Here is a 20382-nt window from a genome sequence, read left to right on the forward strand (position 1 = left end):
GGTGGAAGTTTCACCTAGGGCGCGAAACATCCTTGCACCGACCCTGGCAGTCACCCAGTATTGAGAGATCCTTTTGTAACTCTTCGCAGTCTACCTGGGACTTAACTATCTTGAGTAGTTTTGTATCATCTGCAAATTTTGCCACCTCACTGTTTACCCCTTTTTCCAGATCATTTATGAATGTGTTGAATAGCACTGGTCCCAGCACAGACCCCTGGGGGACTCCCCTATTTACCTCTCTCCATTCTGAAAACTGACCATTTATTCCTCCCCTTTGTTTCCTGTCTTTTAACCCTTGTCCCCCTTCAGCCTTCCCTGTAAAGTTCACTCATCCCATTTAGCGTATCCCCTTCTAACTAAACCTCACAACCTTCTGCCCCACAAATGTGGAACAAACCTGACATTTTCTGCCATCACGCTGTTCACACTGTTGGTGTGTTTTGCCCCTACCCCAGCCTATATCTGTTTGTTTTGAGTGTAAGCTGTTCAGGTTCGGGACTGTCTACTGCTCTGTTGTACAGCGCCTAGTGTAACGCTGACAGACCCCGGTCGTCAGCGGATGAGATCAAACCTGGGACCTCTGGAGCTTAGTGCATGAGCCTGTACTGCATGAGCTAAAAGCCATATGGCTGTAGAGCAGACTCATTAATCTCTCTCTAAGTGGTCCCGGTGCCACTAGATGGGACAGAACACCACACCCAGAAGGTGTGTGAGTTACAATAGCACCACGTGGTCCTGCTCTCACTTCATCCTTCGGCACTCCCACAATAAATAGTATTCTTATTATTTTGTTTATTAAACACCTCTTAAGTGCAACATGGATGCTGCATTCATTTGCCTACTGTACATTGTCATTGCACTCCTAGTATCTAACTCATTACTCTGGAAAGCACTGTGAGATACCTGGAGTATGAAAGGTGCTGTATAAACCCAGTTCTATTATTTTCCCTCCCAACAGAAAAACTTCAAAAACAGACTCCAACAAGAAACTGCTGAACTTGAATTAATATGCAAATTAGACACTATCAGCTTAGGCTTGAATAGAGACTGGGAATGGCTGAGCCATTACACACATTGAATCTATTTCCCCATGTTAAGTATTCTCACGCCTCTTGTCAAACTGTCTGTAATGGGCTATCTTGATTATCACTACAAAAGTTTTTTCTCTTAATTAATTAGCCTCTTAGAGTTGGTAGGACAACTCCCACCTTTTCATGTTCTCTGTATGTGTATATATATCTCCTCACTATGTGTTCCATTCTATGCATCCGATGAAGTGGGCTGTAGCCCACGAAAGTTTATGCTCAAATAAATTTGTTAGTCTCTAAGGTGTTCCCCCTAATTCTGATACTGAGTGGTAGCACAGACACTACAGAGGTTGTCCAATAACTTTTTCTAAAATACACGCATAGGTCTGGATGCACCAGGTAAGTTACAGACTGTGGAACTGACGTGGAGTGCAAATCCAAGTGTGTTTATTTGCATGTTTGATACAAGTTTGCGCCATGAGAGTGTTAACTGTCTATTTTAAATTCCAAATACTGCAGAAAGAAGCCCCACATAAGTGACCAGACATGGCCTGGTGTATTGTATTCTGTTCAGGTTCTTGTACTGCCTGCATCACTGTAGTATCTAAGGCTCAGATCCGCAAACTCTGTGGAAGTTAGGACCCTAAATACCACTGTGGATCTGGACCTGAGTGCCTTCCAGTCATGCCTTAAACAACCATACGGCTCATTCTCTCTCTCTCATCTTCTCGCAAGGGGGAGAACTTTGTGTGCAGTGGAGTGTTTTGGTCAAGCAAGTGTCCTACAAATATCATAATTCACTGTTGCCGGTTTGTAACCAATTCCTTCTAGAGCTGGGTTTTCCTGTTGTCATTCGTATTCTTTATAACAAGAAATATGGTCCCTTAAAATTAAAGTTACAGATATTTGGCCTTGAAATGCAACAGGGTCTTGTCTAAAAATCAGAACTTCTCTGGGATGATGCACGCGTACATTGCCAATCTTTGCATTTAAACAATCAGACTGGGAAGAATTTTCATGTTACTATGACAACCACATTACTCAGGCTCAGACTGAGCTGCCTACTGGAGAACAGTCTCAAAAAGACCCATGTGAGTCCTGTCTGCTGGCGTTCCAGCCAGGATCATGCACTGTGGTTATGTAGTTGTTGAGGTGACTTTCTGCTACAACCTGTGAGTTGGGCCCTTGTCCTGCCTAGCTGGGGAAGGCCAGTGTGGAAATACTGGTTCTATTATAGATTGGGGTTGTCAAGATAGCCCTGCAATGGAGGGTGTCAGTAGTAGCTATTATGAAGCTGCTATGAAGGAAACCAACTGTTGATTCAGGCAATCTATCCACCTCCCTCCCAGTTTCCAGCCTTTATTTTTGGGAAGGCCATTGAGAGCTCTGTGGTGGGGCACGTTGGGTGATTTTCTGAGTCCTCCGTCATCTTTGACCCTGGAAAATGGGAGTGGAATTCAAAATGTTAGTTTCAACGTATAAAGTTGCAAATGGTTTGGGACCTGGTTACCTGAAGACTGGCTATCCGATGCTCTGCTGCAGTTACCACCAGCAGAAGCTCTCGATCTGGGGCTCCTTACTGTGAATGTGAGCAGTCTCTGGCAAGGTGTTCTGTGTGAGGCATTCCTGGACTTTGCAACTCCTTTTCCCCAACAAAGCCCAGCTCTGTTATCTTTCTGAACATGCTGTGCACACCATCTGTTCCCCCTAGGCCTCTGAGGAGGGGATGGGCTAAGGTTTGGAGTGGTGTTTTTTATTGTCCTCATTGGCTTTGGTGATGAATATTCATCTCAAAGGATGGGATGAGCAGTCTCTATTACTATTTGTAGTATGTAGTTTTAGTAGGGCTGGTCAACAGTTTTCTGATGGAAATGGGGTTATCAACAAAACAGCTTTGTTTTATTTGTCGGGGGGACAGTGTGTTTCCTCAAATGTTTGGGTTTTTTTGATCAAACAAAAGTATTTGGCCAAAAACTGAAGTGAAGAGAAAATCAGTTTCTTGTTTTACTTCCCCCCCCCTCTGATTCACCCCTCCCCACCACAGTTTTTGGTAGTTTTCCACCAAACTGGTGGTGGGAGTGGTTTTTTAAAAAATAGCCAATTTCTGAGCTGCTCTAACTCTTTGTTTATGAAATGGGCACCCACAGTACTGTGTGGGCACTTCTAGTGGCTTTTATTTATATAAATATTCAGTAAAACAAATACATCACAACCTACATTTTGTTCACAGGATTATTCCACTGCCTTGATGGCAGCACATGTACCTCCTATATCATTGCATTCACCTTAGCACACTATATAAAGTGTTCTCAAGTTTTTCCAAAGAGCCAGGCTATCATACAGACCACCCCGCTTCCTAATCAGTCTGTCAATACATATTTCTAATGCAACCATCACTGTGGTATTTAACCCTGAATGGTTGTAATATCTGTGGTTAGGCCATATTTATAGTATACAGCCAGTCAGTGGCTCAATCCTATTGCAAGTTACTGGATGTATTAATAGAGCTGGTCGAAAAATGGTTTGGTTTGTTTTTTTCTCAGAAAACAGATTTTTTTTTCCAGCAGAAATTTCAATACCAAAAAAACTTGGCCTGAACCAAGACATTTCAGGAGAAAACAGAATCAGCCTAAAACTGAAATATATTGGCTGAAAATGGAAGTATTTTGATTTGGAAATGCTGCCACAGTACCTCATAGGAGTTCAGGTGCCTCATGCTCCCATTCTTAGCTATAGGCCAGACTCCCTGGTTGACTACATCTATTCTATGGTGTACCACTGGGTCTCTGGCCATAGTGCGACTTGGAAGTGGAGCCCAGCCCATAATGGAGAATGGGGACAGAAGTCAACCAGACAACTCCCAGGAGGCACCACAATAGTGTTTCTAAACTGAAATATTTTGGCTTTTTGGGCACTTGATTTTTTTAACAGAAAATTGAAATTTCTGTGGAAAAACAACATAGAACACCTTCGACTAGCCCTATGTACTAAGCTGGATGTTATCCACTCTAAGTTGCTGGCCTTCTAGTCCATTGGCCTTCCCATTGCTTCTATTCATTGGTCTCCATCAGAAGTCCTCCCTCAGTGGATAATGGCTGAGCTATTGCGGGGCTGCAGGAGAAGCTATTTAGCTGTTTATGCATTTGATTTTTTTTAACAGTTAATATTTATTATTAATATTGCTTTGCACTACCAGAGAAGCAATGACCAAGGAATTCAGGTTTTCCCCTAGCACATGCCACTCACTCCCTGCTCCACCAACATTCACAGGCTGCCAGGTTGACTCTTCCATAAGGCCATGTGACTGACCTCACCAGCTAATTCTCAATCACCTGCAAACTCCCCTGACAATCCCAATCAGCCACACAGCAGCACTAGAGTGGCAGGATGGGTCTTATACACAAGCACTAGGTCCAGAGTGCTGCTTCAGTGCTTCTGTAGCACTTTCACTGCTGATGAGCTGGCAACAGGGATCCTTGAGCCAGGAGGAATGTGTCTGTAGCTAATGGAGCTGAGCTCTGGATTCTCACTGCGAGTGATGCTGTATTTCCATCTCACTGTTGGAAATTTAAATATTTTATTATTCATTTCTTATAATTTAGTCTCAAGTCAGTCAAGTGAGTAATGAATTCGACCCACTCTGCTGTGGGGAAAGGCTGCTCCTGCATACCACTCATCAGCTGATCTAGCTACTCCATCAAGAATAGGACTGAAATCTTTTAAAGCACCAACAAAGTTTAAGCTTTGCATATTCTACAGCCTGCTCCCCGGTTCTGTGTTCCCATCCAGTGCAGCACTGGGCTGGTGCATTATTGTCATTTCAGCGGCTCCACACAAAATATAAAACTGCCCCATGCTGTATTACCTTCCCTAAGAATCTCTGCAGTGCAATGTGTATCATCATCGTGTGGGGGGCAGTGTGACCCACAGGACACTGGCCTAGGGCACATGGGTTCCATTCCTGGCTCTGCTCTTAGACCTTGGGCAAGTCACTTCCCAACTCTGTACCTCTGTTTCCCACCCCGATCTATGTAGATCACAAGCTCTTCAGGCCACAGAGCATATCTCGCTCTGTGTTTGCACTGGGGCCTCTACCTGCTACTGTAATATAAACAGGGACATTCTCTTCCTCCAGCAGGGGGAGTTGCTGTGCCCACATGCTGTACAGGATATTGTACAATCAACCTGTGGAACTCCTTGCCAGAGGATGTTGTGAAGGCCAAGACTATAACAAGGTTAAAAAAAGAACTAGATAAGTTCATGGATGATAGGTCCATCAATGGCTATTAGCCAGGATGGGCAAGGATGGTGTCTCAAGCCTCTGTTTGCCAGAAGTTGGGAATGAGCGACAGGGGATGAATCACTTGATGATTACCTATTCTGTTTATTCCCTCTGGGGCACCTGGCACTGACCACTGTTGGAAGACAGGATACTGGGCTAGATGGACCTTTGGTCTGATCCAGTATGGCCATTCTTATGCCCAGTGCCACCATAGCTAAATTAGAAACAATGGTTGAGACCTTTGAGAAACAGCTGCTGTCATGTTGACACTTACTTCCTACTGAATGTCCCATCAGACCATCGTCCTCTCTTAGCTCTACATCGTCCTCTCAGCATGCTCTGGATGCAGTGTTTGGAGGAACAGTGTTTCAGAGTGCCCTTGGGGGAGATGTCTACACTCAGACTCAAGCCTTAACTCACCTCCTTTGTCTACACACAAATAACTTGGACTCGGGCTTAGACCCAGGCTCCTAGCACCCCATGAGGCTGGAGGGTCTGACCCCACTCAGGATTTGAACCATAGCGTTTTGTGGTGTAGATGCAGCCTCCCCTGGACTCGGATCCTTGGAGTCCACCAAAAGTATCCTACAATGGTATGGGCCAACTTCCTTTGCTCTCTCTCTCTCTCCCTCGCTCTCTCTCTCTATCTCTCACCAATCAACTCCAGGGAACCAGAAACAACCCCCCCCCTTGTTCTACTACAGGAGCTTGGCATTTAACCCTTCCATTTTATTCTGACCACCAAGCTGAAAACATACCTTAGGAGAACCTTTGGGGCTTGCAGTGGTTACCAGCAAGAAGCCCTTTACAAAGTGTGATGCATCATGGTCATAGCAGCACAGCAGATTTTGGATCATCTTTGGTGCAAGGCCAGCAAAACAATTTGATTTCTAGTAAGAGTACCAGGAATGACCAAGCATACCAGCAAATAGTGAAGAAGCTGGCAATGTTGGAAACTTACTGTACTGGTGATTAGTGCAGGGAACAGATTAAGCAGCTCATGACTGAGTAGAGGAAAACCAGGGACCACAACCGCACATCTGGCAACTCACCAACATCATGTCCATTTTATGATGAGTTTGACTGGACTGCACTGAGCACTGGATCACCAGTGGTACATGATGACCTGGTCAGCTGGGATGGTGACTTGCTGGCCCCAGAAGCCATCATGGGAATTAATTGGAGCCAGCAGCAGGCGCTGAATGAAGCAAAGGAAGTGACTCTGTTGTTGAACTTGGTCTCAGAGGAGGCTTTGCTGCAGGAGCAGCTGCAGCACATCCTAGGGCTGTACTCAGAGGAACTTTTTGATTCCCTCTGCCTCCTCCCTGGGGAACAGCCCGCTATGGAACCAGCAGCAGAAATGGCAGAGGGAAGAGCTGCCCCAGAGCCTTGTAACTTTCTGGCTCCATTTTTGTGTTAATGTGGGAATGAGAGAGATTTGCTTTGGCTCACAGAGTGGAAAAGATATTATGAATCCTGGGTAACAGCGTGTATCCACTGACTAACGGCACATTGCACGCCAGCGCCATAGCATTCAGCCCTGCACCACCACATGGAATTCAAAATGGAGACTGGGAAAAGCAAACAGTAAAACAAGCATGGGAAAGTGAATGTTTACTGGGAAGGTGCACATATCTGCTAGTACATTCCTGTTTGTTAAAATAAGGTTCTTATATTACCTTTCCTGTAAGTACTCCCCTCGGTACCAGCCCAACGGTGTAATGAGCCACCTGAAAAGACTAAACTGTACAGGAGGGGGTGGGGAGGAAGAAGAGGTTCTAATATCCATTTTTGTTAAATGTAGTCCCTGCATTCCATGGGTGGCGAAACCATTTGTCTCAAATATGACTGAGGGTTTGAATTCAGTCCAGAAATTCCCCCGGGGGAAGGGGGATGGAGGTGGAGTTCTGTGTGTTTACATGCAGTCCTAACAGGTTGTATCGGAAGCTGTGGGGAGGCACTAGACCACGCGGATGCCAACAAAGCATCCTGTTGATTCCTTTATGAATTCTGTCCCAAATCCTGGGGGCTGATAGCTGCAAACTTTCCTGTAGCAGGAGCTCCAAATAGGCAGTCATATTTCGGGGAAGGGCATTTTTTTTTCAGGGCCACCTCGGTAACTGACCAGCTCACTCCACTCACACATGTGCTATTCAGTCTCTAGATTTGAATACTTCAGTGATGTGCACTCCTGATTTCCCACTGGCAGCTTGGAATACCATCACTCTCAGCCAGTTGGGCACCAAAAGAACTGTTCTGTCCTCTGACAGGTGCAGTGCTTGAAATAACAGAGAAGGTTTATGTAGCATGACACAGACACCACCCTCTTCCCAAACTCCGTTTTGATTTATTTTTTTTGAAAGCCAAAAGAAGTTGGGGTTTTTAACTTCTCATTCTTTGAGCATGTCTTTTGCTGTGATTAACCTGGCTGTCTCCAAGGCTGTCTCCAAGGCACTTCTGTGGTCTGAAGCATCCCTCTGCCAATATATTGACGTTCAGTTCCAAAAAGTAAAATTATGTGTCTGGAAATTCCACCAGGATTTTTCTGTGCGCCTGCACTGAGTTATTCAAGACAATAACCCTCTAGGTCTTGTCCTGTTCCAGGCCCCTCCACCTCTACAGGCTGCGGTACCTCACCGTACCTTTGTGGGCTGTTCCAAGAGGAAATGTTTCGATGATGATGATGCTTCGCAATTCCTGGAACAAGAACAGTGGTTAAGGGATGAAGATAGAGCCTAACAGAGAACGGTTTGAGCAGCGGCTGGCTCTAATGGTCATAAGTGTGCAGGCTCCTGCTGCACCCGCAGTGTGGGCTGTGACCTCCACTGTACCCTGGCGTGCAGTCCAGGAACAGCTTGGACAACTCTATGGCTGGGTAACCCATGCAATTAGGCCCTCTGAGTGACTGGACTGGGCAAATATGCCCCATGCAGTCCTTAGTGCTGAATCCCTCCTCATGGATACTTCCACCCCTCTGCCCCAGCACCAAGTGTGCGGCAAATTTGAAAGAGAGGGAGAGGAGAACAGGGGGCCAGGAGACATTGTACAGTGGCATAGCCAGGTGGAGGGAACAGGGGGAGCGATTTAAAAAAAAAAAGGCGCCACCAGCTGCGGCGCTTTTATTTTACTCACCCGGCGCCACTCCGGGTCTTCAGCGGCACTTCGGCGGCGGGACCTTCACTCGCTCAGTGCCGTCGAAGACACCCGGAGGGAGTGAAGGGCTCGCCGCACTGCCCCGGGTGAGTAAAAGCGCCTTTTTTTTTTTTGATCGCTCCCCCTGTTCCCTCCACCTGGCTACTCAGGTCAGTGGCCCCCTCACTGTCATATTTCCATTGGGGGAAAATGGCTCACCTTTGGCTTCACAAACATTGTGACGAGCACAGCAACCCCCTGTAACGAAGACAGCATTAATGACACGCCAGAAATCCAAATGGCTCTGTAGACCTTGCCAATAGGATTTCAATCTGTCAATCACACTTCAACCACCATTCCACACCTGCTGAGAGTGTCATTCAACCATTGTTCGCCAGGGCCTCTGGATGACAGGGGATGGATCATTTAGAATTGGCCTGTTCTGTTCACTGCCTCTGAAGCACCTGGCACCAGCCACTGTCGGAAGACAGGATACTGGGCTAGATTGACCATTGGTCTAACCCAGTATGGTCACTTTTATGTTCTTATCAGGGTATGGTTTCATAAGCAAAGGCAAAAAGGGAGTTCATGGGGGACCTCCCAGCATAACAGTGGGGACAGTAACTCTGTTTATGACTGTGTCATGTGGTGGGAATATAGACCAAACATAGACTTCTGCTTGTTGGAAAACCCTGACATCACAAACTCTTCCAGTGCAGCCCAGGTTGATGTTTATAAATTGGCCTCTGTGATCCACAAGGGTCTGCATAACAATGGAGTAGTACCCTCTGTGGTTTGTGCTCCTTGAAGAGGCATCCCATCAATGGCCTTTGTGACACTGCATCCCATATTTTTCATAGAGATATTATTATGATATGATTATGGCATGACTATGATGTATTTTATGCAAGAGAGGTCATGTGAGATATCATTGAAAAGGTTATGATTTACTGAATATGATTATCCTATTTGTATGCATGTATCATTTTGATATTTGAAGTTAAGAATATTGTCTATGCATCCATTACAAATGTGTTTACACCAGGGGAATTCCCTCTAGGCAAAAGACTGTCAGTCTAGATGGCTGGCTGGGAACAATCCATTCAAGGTAATGGACCATTAGGAAGAACAATAGGTCTTAGAAGCTAATCTCCCACTGGGGAGCCTTTCTGAGGATGCTACAAACAGCCTCTGAGTCATGGCTACTATAACACTACAGGGGCATGTGACCAGGTCAGCTGGTACTGGACTCCATCTTGGAATACTAGTGTTTTTCCACTGAAAGGCATGGGAACCAAGCTTTGAAACAAAGGGTTCCTGCCATATGCAAAAGCTATTTAAGGCAGGGGAATGACATCATTGTGGTTCTTCACTGGCTCCCCACCCAAAAGAGACTCTTGAAAACACCTGAGGAAAAAAGGACCGAACTGAGGGGAAGTGCTGGACCCCCAACTAGAGGGATTTCTAGCCTGTGAAAGGAATAGCTGGGTTTTAAGCTGCAAGCAAGTGCAGCTTGCCCCTTAAGAGCCTGCAGCCAGCTTAAATCATCATTTAGGGTGAGAATTTGCTACTCATATCCAATCTCTTTAGTATATTCAGCTTAGATTGTGTTTTTGTTTTATTTGCTAGGTAATCTGCTTTGATTTGTTTGCTATCCCTTATAATCACTTAAAATTTATCTTTTGTAGTTAATAAATTTGTTTTTGCTTTATTTCATATTAGTGTCTGGGAGTTATAACTTGGGGCAAAAAGCTGTTGTATATTTCCTCTCCACATTGAGGGAGGGGACGAATTTCATGAGCTTACGCTGTACAGATCTCTGTGCAGTGCAAGACAGTATAATTTTGGGTTTACACTCCGGGGGGGCGGGGTGCTCTTGAGCAGCTGGGCAGTTCCTTAGCTGTAGCCTCCCCATGCAGAGCTAATCACAGCAGTTTGTAAATTCTACAGCTGGGTGTGTCCCTACCTGTGTGTATGCTGATGAAAGTGCAAACTTGGAGGGCGTGGCAACTTATCACAACACCATAGTGTGAGAGGGAGCCCAGGCTGGTGGATCAGGGGGACTCATTGGTACCCCAGTTGCAGGTGGCACCCCGGCGGGAACCCCTCACAGCCCTGGTGCAATATATGGTGCAGTTTGGAAACCTCATTCTCTCAAAGCCAGTGATTATTTCAGGAATATCCTTCATGCCACCACTTTGGGGTAAACCTCACAGCTGATTGCCTCAGAAACCTCCACCACTACGTTACCCACAGTCAACTTTCCAACCAAACTGGTTGGCAATGGACCTGTAGCAGTCTGGGAAAACTGGCTTCAGATGGTAATAGCAACTGGGAAGAAGGCTCTGGAAAGAAGGATAAAGGAGTTTGAGGCACAAGTCGTGTTCTCGTCCATCCTCCCTGTTGAAGGAAAAGGCCCAGGTAGGGACTGTCGAATTGTAGAGATGAATGCGTGGTTATGCAGGTGGTGTCGGAGAGAAGGCTTTGGATTCTTTGACCATAGGATGTTGTTCCAGGAAGAAGGGTTGCTAGGAAGAAGGATTGCTAGGAAGAGATGGGATCCACCTAACGAAGAGTGGGAAGAGCATCTTCGCAGGCAGGCTTGCTAACCTAGTGAGGAGGGCTTTAAACTAGGTTCTCCAGGGGATGGTGACCTAAGCCCAGAGGTAAGTGGGGAAGTGGGATACTGAGAGGAAACACAAGGAGGAGGGTAGAAGATGGGAAGCCTCCTGATTCATACTGAGAAAGTAAGGCAATTGGCTAGTTATCTTAGGTGCATGTATATTGTTAGAGAGCTTATTCCTTCACTCTCACACTTCCCTGGTCCTTCTCGCATGAACAGAGAGCAACAATACCCGAAGTCTGAAGGTGCAAACAATTAGATGTTTATTGGGGTGAACTTCCAGCAAGCTTAAATCCAAGTTCCTTTTTCCTTATTTTCGAATCCCAACTTACTTCCTGTTTGCCCCTAATTTATATAGTAATATTTTTAGCTATACCTTAACCAATCATTCTACTCAAATTTACCTAATCAATCCTAACATATTGTAACATGATTAGCTAACCAATTATATCCCACCACCTTAATTAGTTTACACCCAGCAAAATTAATTATACAGCAGACAGAAACAATTACAGAACCAGACAGAGACCACACAAATAAACTTTCAAAACAATACATAAGTGAGGATTTCACAACTACATCTATACAGACATAAGGGTTTTACAACTACGGCCTGGTCTACACTAGGAGGTTATGTCGAATTTAGCAGCGTTAAATCGAATTAACCCTGCACCCGTCCACACAACAAAGCTATTTAGTTCGACATAGAGGTCTCTTAAATTCGATTTCTGTACTCCTCCCCAACGAGGGGAGTAGCGCTAAATTCGACATGGCCATGTCGAATTAGGCTAGGTGTGGATGGAAATTGATGCTAATAGCTCCGGGAGCTATCCCACAGTGCACTACTCTGTTGATGTTCTGTACAGCTGTCCGAGCTCGGATGCTGTGACCAGCCACACAGGAAAAGCCCCGGGAAAATTTGAATTCCTTTTCCTGTCTGGGCAGTTTGAATCTCATTTCCTGTTTGGACATCGTGGCGAGCTCAGCAGCACTGGCAACGATGCAGAGCTCTCCAGCAGAGGTGACCATGCAATCGCAGACTAGAAAGAGGGCCCCAGCATGGACTGATCGGGAAGTCTTGGATCTGATCGCTGTGTGGGGCGATGAGTCCGTGCTTTCGGAGCTGCGCTCGAAAAGACGGAATGCAAAGATCTACGAGAAGATCTCAAAAGCCATGACAGAGAGAGGATACAGCCAGGATGCAATGCAGTGCCGCGTGAAAATCAAGGAGCTGAGACAAGGCTACCAGAAGACCAAAGAGGCAAACGGACGCTCCGGATCCCAGCCCCAGACATGCCGTTTCTACGAGGCACTGCATTCCATTTTAGGTGCGGCCGCCACCACTACCCCACCACTGACCATGGACTCTGAGGATGGGATTTTGTCAAGGGCCGCTTCCTCGGAGATGTTAGTGGATGGGGAAGATGAGGAAGGAGATGAGGAGGACGAGACAGTCGAGAACGCTTACAACGCTGATTTCCCCGACAGCCAGGATCTGTTCATCACCCTCACAGAGATCCCCTACCAACCGTCCCCAGGCGTTAACCCGGAGCCAGAATCAGGGGAAGGATCAGTCGGTAAGTGTTTAAAACATGTAAACATTTATTTTGAACAGAACAGGAATATTAACAATATTAACAATGGGTTTTTCATGATTAGTTTGCCCTAGGCGCTTAACGTTTTAGTCCTTGGCAGTGCAACTACTGCAAAAGAATCAAACAATGTCCGGTTTATGATGATTAGTTTGCCCTAGGCGCTCTACTTTTTAGTCCTTGCCAGTGCAGCTACTGGAAAAGAAGGTCTATATGTCCGGGGATAGAGCTAAAATCCTCATGGGACATCTCCACGAAGCTCTCCTGGAGGTAATTGGAAAGCCTTTGCATGAGGTTCCTGGGGAGAGCGGCCTTATTGGGTCCTCCGTGGTAGGAAACTTTTCCACGCCAGGCTATCATCAAGTACTCCGGGATCATTGCCTTGCAGAGCATGGCGGCATACGGCCCTGATTTTTGCTGGCTTTCACGCAGCATGCGGTCTTTCTCTGTCCCAGAAATCCTCAGCAGAGTGATGTCGCTCATGGTGACCTGCTTTGAATTAGGGGAATGTTACTGTTGGGACTGCTTGCCTGTTCCTTTACAGAACTGTAACCGGTGGTTTACAGCCACGCGGTGGAGGCGGGAGAGGGGCAGCATACAGGGATCTTTCCCGGGGACAGCCGCGAGGGGGTGGGACAGGGGCAGAGTTCATGCTTGCCGGATTGCCGGCAGCAGGAACTGGCCAACGCTAGGAGCATTGCTTTGAACGGGAAAGGAGGGCACTGCTATAATTTAAGTTTTAAGCAGCCAAAAGTCTACAGCTTACCATGTAAGCCTGCTACCCGAATTCCGCTGTCCTGCCCCGCTTGTCTGATCTCCAGTGCAAGACCCCAGGCACTGAATGCGAAGGCCGAAAATTCGACCTTGTCCTGAGTGCGCATGTGATAGGTGCTGTGCATGGTCTTCTTCACAGAGAAAGACTATGTTCATTGTTCACAAAAAATTATCTTTGTGAGGAATTCACTCCCTTTTTCCCATCCCACAGCTACAACTGTCTCCCGACCTACACTGGCATCCTCCTCCCAGAGGCTGGCGCAGATTAGGCGTAGAAAGAAAAGGACACGGGACGACATGTTATCAGAACTTATGGGCTGCTCCTGAGCCGAGGCGGCCCAGCAGACCCAGTGGAGGGAGAACATGTCGCAATACCAGCGAGCACACAGCGAACGGGAGGAGAGGTGGCGTCAGGAAGACCAGCAGGCGACTCAAACGCTGCTTGGACTAATGAGGGAGCAAACGGACACGCTCTGGCGCCTTGTGGATGTTCTGCAGGACCGGAGGCAGGAGGACAGAGCCCCGCTGCAGTCTCTCTCTAACCGCCCTCCCCCGCCACAAAGTCCCATACCCCCCTCACCCAAACTCCCAAGAAGGAGGGGCGGCAGGGGCCGTGAAAACTGTCACTCCACCCCTGCAGACTACTCGAGTACCAGAAGGCTCTCATTCCCCAAAATTTGATAAGTCCTTTCCTTCCCGCCTCACCCAAGCCCCCGTCCCAGTTTCATCCCCTAACTGTGTAGTTGCTAATAAAAAATACGTTTCTGTTAATTACTGTTTCCATCATGTTCTTTTACAGGAGAGTGTGTTTGAAGGGTGGAAGGGGGTTGGTAATTGGAGAGGACAGTCACCTTTACCAGGGTACAGACACGGGGGCAGGTTCAGCAGCATGTCACACACACATTGCAGTCACTAGGCACCCTGGTCAGTCTGGGAGGTGGTTTTCATGTTCTGTGTGGGGGTGGGCTATGTGACTTTGTGGCGGGGGAGGGCGGTTAGAGATCTTATGCAGCGGTCCTTATCCTGGATCACAGAGCCACGCAGCAGTGGATCTGTAACCGTCCTCCCCCGCCACAAAGTCATATAGCTCCCACACACAGAGTCCCGAAAAGGAGGGGTGGCAGACTCCGTTGAAACAACCAGTCCAGCACTGCGGACCGCTCTAGGAGCAGGAGCCTGTCATTCCTCGAGTTTATAAGCGTTCTTTCCATCACTACGCCCACTCCACACCACAGTCTGCGTCCCAGTTTCAACCCTTTACCGCGAAACCCGTAATAAAGACAGGTGTTCATTAACAAAGTTCCATGTATTTTATTTTTAAACGTGTGTTGGAAGGTGGGGGACGGGGTGAACGGGGTATGTAGCTGCAGAGGATAGTCAACATAAACTGGGTAAAGAAACGGGGGCAGGTTCAGCTTCTCTTTAAACAAAGTTAATAGTCACAGGTTACCCTGCTCACTGAGGAACCTAGCTTTTAAAGCCTCCCGGATGCACAGCGCGTCCCGCTGGGCTCTTCTAATCGCACGGCTGTCTGGCTGGGTGTAATCAGCAGCCAGGCTATTTGCCTCAACCTCCCACCCCGCCATAAAGGTCTTCCCCTTGCTCTCACAGAGATTGTGGAGCACACAGCAAGCTGCAATAACAATGGGGATATTGGTTTCGCTGAGATCAGAGCGAGTCAATACGCTTTTTTGAGACGTCCAAAAGCACACTCCACCACCATTCTGCACTTGCTGAGACGGTAGTTGAAGAGTTCTTTTTCAGTGTCCAAGGTGCCTGTATAGGGCTTCATGAGCTAGGGCATTAGCGGGTAGGCTGGGTCCCCGAGGATCACTATAGGCATCTCCACATCCCCAACAGTTATTTTGTGGTCCGGGAAGTAAATACCTTCCTGCAGCCATCTAACAGACCAGAGTTCCTGAAAACACGAGCATCATGAACCTTGCCCAGCCATCCGACGTTGATGTTTGTAAAACGTCCGCTATGGTCCACCAGTGCTTGCAGCACCATTGAAAAGTAGCCCTTTCGGTTAATGTACTGGCTGGCCTGGTGGTCTGGTCCCAGGATAGGGATGTGAGTTCCATCTATAGCCCCACCGCAGTTTGGGAATCCCATCGCGGCGAAGCCATCTATGATGACCTGCACGTTTCCAAGGGTCACTACCTTTGACAGCAGTAGCTCAACGATTGCGTTGGCTACTTGCAACACAGCAACCCCCACGGTAGATTTGCCCACGCCAAAGTGGTTCGCGACTGACCGGTAGCTGTCTGGCGTTGCAAGCTTCCAGAGGGCTATGGCCACTCGCTTCTGGACAGTCAGGGCTGCTCGCATCCGGGTGTCCTTGCGCTTCAGGGCAGGGGACAGCAGCTCACAAAGTTCCAGGAAAGTTCCCTTCCGCATGCGAAAGTTTCGCAGCCACTGTGATTCATCCCAGACCTGCAGCACTATGCGGTCCCACCAGTCTGTGCTTGTTTCCCGGGCCCAGAATCGCCATTCCACAGCATCAACATGACCCATTGCCACCATGATGTTCACGGCGCGGGGTCCCGTGCTTTGCGAGAGGTCTGTGCCACTCTCAGACTTCATGTCCTCACCGCGATGCCGTAACCTCCTCGCCCGATTTCTCAGCATCTGCCTCTGGACAAGGTGGACGATAAGGTGCGAGGTGTTGACAACGGCCATAACTGCAGCGATGGTCGCAGCGGGCTCCATGCTCACAGTGCTGTGGCGTCGGCGCTGTCACTCACCAGAAAAGCGCGCGAAATGAAATGATTGCCTGCCGGCGCTTTCAGGGAGGGAGGGCGGGAGTGACGGTTGGATGACGACAGTTACCCAAAACCACCCTCGACACATTTTTTTCCCCAGCAGGCATTGGGGGCTCGACCCAGAATTCCAATGGGCAGCGGGGACTGAGGGAATTGTGGGATAGCTGCCCACAGTGCACCGCTTCCAATGTCGATGCTTGCCCCGTTAGTGTGGACTCACAAAGTCGAATTACTGCCCTTAGTGTGGATACACACGTTCGACTTTGTAATATCGATTCCACATATTCGATTTAAGTAAAATTGAACTACTCTCGTAGTGTAGACATACCCTACATCCATACAGACATAAGGGTTTTCCAGCTGTGTCTATTGATAAGTGAGTTCTTACCAGACAGAAAACTATCAAACTAAATTTCCTTGTACATGTTCTAGGCCCTTTCCTTTCTCTGGAGGTGATCGATCGGATTACCTTCCTAATAGCCCCAGATTGCCTTATTTCAATATGACTAAACAGGGCCTCAGACTGTCACAGTGAAAGAAGGCCCTTCCACAGATAGACAATGATTTTGATTCTTTCTTTTATACGTCTATAACTAGCTAAGTGATAAGAATACACCTAAATTCTTAAAGTATAGGCTAGACAGGCTTGAGTATCTATATCCTAACATATATGAACGCAAGAAGCCTGGGAAACAAGCAGGAAGAATTGGAAGTCCTGGCACAATCAAAGAACTATGATGTGACTGGAATAACAGAAACTTGGTGGGGCAGTTCATATCACTGGAGCACTGTCATGGATGGGTATAAACTGTTCAGGAAGGACAGGTATGGGAGGAAAGGTGGAGGAGTTGCACTATATGTAAGAAAGTGGTATGATTGCTCAGAGCTCCAGTATGAAACTGGTTAAAAGCGTGTTGAGAGTCTTTGGGTTAAGTTTAGAGGCGAGAACAACAAGGGTGACGTCGTGGTGGGTGTGTGCTATAGACCATCGGATCAGAAGGATGAGGTAGACGAGGCTTTCTTTGGACAACTAACTGAAGTTTCCAGATCACAGGCCCTGGTTCTAATGGGGGACTTCAATTACCCTGACATCTGCTGGGGGAGCAATACAGCAATGCAGACAATCTAGGACATTTTTGGAGAGTGTTGGGGACAGCGTCCTTGTACAAGTGCTGGAGGAACCAAGTAGGGGCCGTGCTCCTCTTGACCTGCTGCTTACAAACAGGGAAGAATTGGTAGGGGAGGTAGAAGTGAGTGGCAACCTAGGTAGCAGTGACCATGAGATGGTTGAGTTCAGGATCCTGACAAAAGGAAGAAAGGAGAGTAGAAAAATACGGACCCTGGACTTCAGAAAATCAGACTTTGACTCCCTCAGGGAACTGATGGGCAGGATCCCCTGGGAGGCTAATATGAGGGGGAAAGAAGTCCAGGAGAGCTGGCTGTATTTTAAAGAATCCTTATTGAGGTTGTAGGAACAAACCAACCTGATGTGCAGAAAGAGTAGCAAATATGGCAGGCGATCAGCTTTGCTTAACAGTGAAATCTTCGGTGGGCTTAAACTCAAAAAGGAAGCTTAGAAGAAGTGGAAATTTGGACAGATGACTAGGGAGGAGTATAAAAATATTGCTAGAGCATGCGGGGTGTAATCAGGAAGGTCAAGGCATAGTTGGAGTTGCAGCTAGCAAGGGATGTGAACGGTAACAAGAAGGGTTTCTACAGGTATGTTAGCAACAAGAAGAAGGTCAGGGAAAGTGTGGGACCCTTACTGAATGGGGGAGGCAACCTAGCGACACATGATGTGGAAAAAGACAAGGTCAGCTCCCAGACTGCTGCACTGGGCAGCACAGTATGGGGAGGAGGTGAGCAGCCCTCAGTGGTGAAAGAACAGGTTAAAGACTATTTAGAAAAGCTGGACATACACAAATCCATGGGTCCAGATCTAATGCATCCAAGGGTGCTGAGGGAGTTGGTGGATGTGATTGCAGAGCCATTGGCCATTATCTTTGAAAACTCATGGCGATCGGGGAAGGTCCCGGATGACTGGAAAAAGGCAAATATAGTGCCCATCTTTAACAAGGGAAGAAAGAGAACCCAGGGAACTACAAGACTGGTCAGCCTCACTTCAGTCCCTGGCAAAATCATGGAGCAGGTCCTCAAGGAATCCATTTTGAAGCACTTGGAGGAGAGGAAGATGATCAGGAACAGTCAACATGGATTCACCAAGGGCAAGTTATGCCTGACCAACCTGATTGCCTTCTATGATGAGATAACTGGCTCTGTGGATATGGGGAAAGCGGTGGATGTGATATATCTTGACTTTAGCAAAGCTTTTGATACGGTCTCCCACAGTATTCTTGCCAGCAAGATAAAGAAGTATGGATTGGATGAATGGACTATAAGGTGGATAGAAAGCTGGCTAGATTGTCCGGCTTAACGGGTAGTGATCAACTGCTTGATGTCTAGTTGGCAGCCAGTATCAAGCGGAGTGCCCCAGGGGTCAGTCCTGGGGCTTGTTTTGTTCAACATCTTTATTAATGATCTGGATGATGGGATGAATTGCACCCCAGCAAGTTCGCAGATGACACTAAGCTGTGGGGAGAGGTAGATATGCTGGAGGGTAAGGATAGGGTCCTAAGTGGCCTAGACAAGTTGGAGGATTGGGCCAAAAGAAATCTGATGAGGTTCAACAAGGACAAGTGCAGAGTCCTGCACTTAGGAAGGAAGAATCCCATGCATTGCTACAGGCTGGGGACCAACTGGCTAAGGAGCAGTTCTGCAGAAAAGGACCTGGGGATTACAGTGGACAAGAAGCTGGATATGAGTCTGCAGTGTGCCCATGTTGCTAAGAAGGCCAATGGCATATTGGGCTGTATTAGTAGGAGCATTGCCAGCAGATCAAGGGAAGTGATTATTCTCCTCTATTCAGCACTGGTGAGGCCACACCTGGAGTACTGCGTCCAGTTTTCATTCCCCCACTACAGAAGGGATGTGGACAGATTGGAGAGAGTCCAGCAGAGGGCAAGGAAAATGATTAGGGGGCTGGGGCACATAACTTATGAGGAGAGGCTGAGGGAACTGGGGTTATTTAGTCTGCAGAAGAGAAGAGTGAAGGGGGGTTCCAAAGAGGATGGAGCTCGGCTGTTCTCAGTGGTGGCAGATGACAGAACAAGAAGCAATGGTCTCAAGTTGCAGTGGGGGAGGTCTAGGTTGGATATTAGGAAACACTTTTTCACTAGGAGGGTGATGAAGCACTGGAATGGGTTACCTAGGGAGGTGGTGGAATCTCCATCCTTAGAGGTTTTTAAGGCCTGGCTTGACAAAGCCCTGGCTGGGATGTTTTAGTTGGTGTTGGTCCTGCTTTGTGCAGAGGATTGGACTAGATGACCTCCTGAGTTCTCTTCCAACCCTAATATTCTATGATTCTATGATTCTAACTCACTTCTGGACTAGCAGGGCCACTGTCATTTCCATGTCTTTATGCTGGAGGGTCAGGGCAAGCTGCTCGCAAAGCTCCAGAGATGTAGCTTCCTTCATGAGAAAGTTCAGGACCTCTGCTGGTCATCCCAGGTCTGCAGTATGATGTGGTCCCACTAGTCTGTGCTTGTGGCCCTGCTGTAGAAGTGCTAGTCTACAGTGGGGGCATCAGTGGTTATATGGAGTGTCATGAGCAGCATCAGTCAGCTTGAGTCTGCCATGTCTGCGTCCTCCTCCTCTTGTTCCAGCATTAGCTCTGTGAGGTGCCTTCAGTGGGTCAGAAAATGCCACTGAACTCGCCACCATGGTCTCATGGAAGCTCTGCCTGAGTCCTGAACAGGAGCGAAAGCCCAACAAGAGAAGTTCTTGAAACAGTGACTCCTTCAAATTGCTGACTTCAGTTGCTGGGAACGCACTGACCAGGGCTTGGCAGAATGTGTGGGCAGGCTGTTCAAACTTCCTGTAATGTGGGATGTAGCTGGTCAAGTCTTCCCCCACTGCAGCATGAACAAGGAGCTAGTGCAGCCACATTTTGGGCGGGTGCTAGAAAGTCTGGGATATGGTTGGTTGGACGCAGGTCTGCATGCTGTAGTGTGGACACCAGCAGGGCCGGCTCTAGGCACCAGCATTCCAAGCATGTGCTTGGGGCGGCACTTCTGAAGGGGCGGCATTCCGGCCCTTTGGGGGTGGCTCTTTTCAAGGGGCGGCACTC

Source organism: Terrapene carolina, unplaced genomic scaffold (genome assembly GCF_002925995.2).
Source record: "Terrapene carolina triunguis isolate 2854851 unplaced genomic scaffold, T_m_triunguis-2.0 Scaffold210, whole genome shotgun sequence".
NCBI classification, from domain to species: Eukaryota; Metazoa; Chordata; order Testudines; family Emydidae; genus Terrapene; species Terrapene triunguis.